The following is a 2,500-nucleotide window of genomic DNA, read 5'->3' on the forward strand; positions in this document are numbered from 1 at the left end:
CCACGTGGAGGTGTCGCGCCGGTTCGTACCCATATCCGCAGCAGGTCTCCAAGGTGAAGAGCCTCTAGTCGATAGAATAATGTAGGTAAGGGAAGTCGGCAAATTGGATCCGTAACTTCGGGATAAGGATTGGCTCTGAGGATCGGGGCGTGTCGGGCTTGGTCGGGAAGTGGGTCAGCGCTAACGTGCCGGGCCTGGGCGAGGTGAGTGCCGTAGGGGTGCCGGTAAGTGCGGGCGTTTAGCGCGGGCGTGGTCTGCTCTCGCCGTTGGTTGGCCTCGTGCTGGCCGGCGGTGCAGGATGCGCGCGCCTGCGCGGCGTTCGCGCCCCGGTGCTTCAACCTGCGTGCAGGATCCGAGCTCGGTCCCGTGCCTTGGCCTCCCACGGATCTTCCTTGCTGCGAGGCCGCGTCCGCCTTAGCGTGCTCCTCCGGGGGCGCGCGGGTGCGCGGATTCTCTTCGGCCGCCATTCAACGATCAACTCAGAACTGGCACGGACTGGGGGAATCCGACTGTCTAATTAAAACAAAGCATTGCGATGGCCCTAGCGGGTGTTGACGCAATGTGATTTCTGCCCAGTGCTCTGAATGTCAACGTGAAGAAATTCAAGCAAGCGCGGGTAAACGGCGGGAGTAACTATGACTCTCTTAAGGTGGCCAAGTGGCGGCGGTGTGGCTGCATCCGGACTTGGCTTCTCGAAGTGCGGTCTTGATGTAGTCGTGCTGCTGCTGCGAGGTGCCTTCCTTGGGTTATAGTTACAGGGAGAGTGATGCGCAATACATGGGCCTAGCCCTCTTAGCCTCTCCTCTCCTGCGGTCTTCTCCCCTTCTCGTGGGCCCGCTGACTTCGCAGAGTGGAAGACCGCACCAGGGGCTTGGGGGGGTTACCAGCCCCCCCTCGCACTATCCCTTTTTTTAGTTGGGGGCAGTAAGCAGAGAATAAGTGGTGGCCCTTCCGCTGAAGGTGCCACCCCAACTCCCCCAGCACCTAGCCGGCCAACCGGCCGTGCCGAAAATCTTGTAACTTTTGCAGCTATGTATACCTGTAGTGAGTGCCACCGCAGCTTTACAACCAAGAACGGTCTCGGGGTCCATCGCCGCCGCCAACATCTTGCGGCCGCCAACGCGGAGATCGTCACGGAGAGGCATCGCGCGAGGTGGACGGAGGAAGAAGTCCTGTCGCTCGCCAAGGCGGAGGCCGAACTGTTCCTTGAGAGGGACGCCCGGTTCTTCTTCGTCAATCAAGAACTCATCAGGATGTTCCCCGACCGAACGCTTGAGGCAATCAAGTGCCGACGGCGGCAAGCTGCCCACAAGCAGCTTGTCCGCCAATTCATGGAGGCGCTTGAGATCGGTCGGGGGGAAGAGCCGGCGTCCCGCCGGGGAGCAGCGAGCCCGCTGCCTGACGCGGGCGAGGCCGCTGCGCCGCCCGTCGACGCAGCCGAGGACTTCGCGGCCGACACCACCGGGCCGCCGCCGGAGGGGCCGACTGACGCCGCCATCTGGGAGCATCTGGCGGGGCTACCCGCTTCCGCCCAGCGTTTCTCTGCCCTGGATCGTGTCATAGGTCTGGGGCGGGGCACGCCGCCCGATGTCATCCTGGGCATGCTCCCGGATGCCCTTGCGTCGGTCGGGTCCAGAAGGGAGAGATCGATCACCAGGACACAGCGGCCGCGCCAACCATCGAAGCGGCCGCCTGCCGCGCCGCCGACGCAGAAGCGCAAGCGGAGCCGCTGGGAGTACGCGAGAACGCAGGATGCCTTCCGACGGTCGCGTGCACGTTGCGTGCGCGGCCTCTTGGATGGCACCCTGCTCCAGCCGCCACCTGCCATCCCTGGTCTGCTGGACTTCTGGGCGGACCTCTTCACCAAGAAGCCCATCTCCACCGCGGGCTTCATTCGTGACCGCCTCCTCCCGCACTCAGAGCCCGTCGCTCTCGAGTGCATATGGGGGCCGGTCACACATGAGGAGGTCGCCGCCGCGTTGCCGCCCAGGGGATCAGCAGCCGGGCCGGACGGCCTTACCCCAGCGGAGTTGCGGCGCCTGCCGCACGAAGTCCTGGTGAAAGTGATGAATCTCTTCCTTCTGGCCCGCGCCCTTCCGGAACGCCTGCTTCGCGCGCGGACGTCCCTTCTCCCGAAAACGGCTGCACCAACATCCCCCGCTGACTTTCGCCCCATTACGGTCTGCTCGGTGTTGGCGCGGACCTTTCACAAGGTTCTCGCGTCACGCCTGATGCGCGCATGTGCTGTGGACGAACGTCAGCGGGCATTCATCCCTCGGGATGGGATGTTGGAAAATACCTTCATCTTGGACACTGCTCTCACCGACGCAGTTCGCTCCTGCCGCTCTGTCTTTGTGGCATCGATCGACGTATCTAAGGCATTCGATTCGGTAGATCATGCTGCCCTTCGGCCCGTGCTGAAGGCGCATGGCCTGCCGGATTGCTTTGTCGAGTATGTCGAGCGGTGCTACGAGGGCAGCACGACAGTGATAGCGGACGG

The sequence above is a fragment of the Schistocerca americana genome, unplaced genomic scaffold, assembly GCF_021461395.2.
Source record: "Schistocerca americana isolate TAMUIC-IGC-003095 unplaced genomic scaffold, iqSchAmer2.1 HiC_scaffold_47, whole genome shotgun sequence".
In the NCBI taxonomy this organism is placed as follows: Eukaryota; Metazoa; Arthropoda; class Insecta; order Orthoptera; family Acrididae; genus Schistocerca; species Schistocerca americana.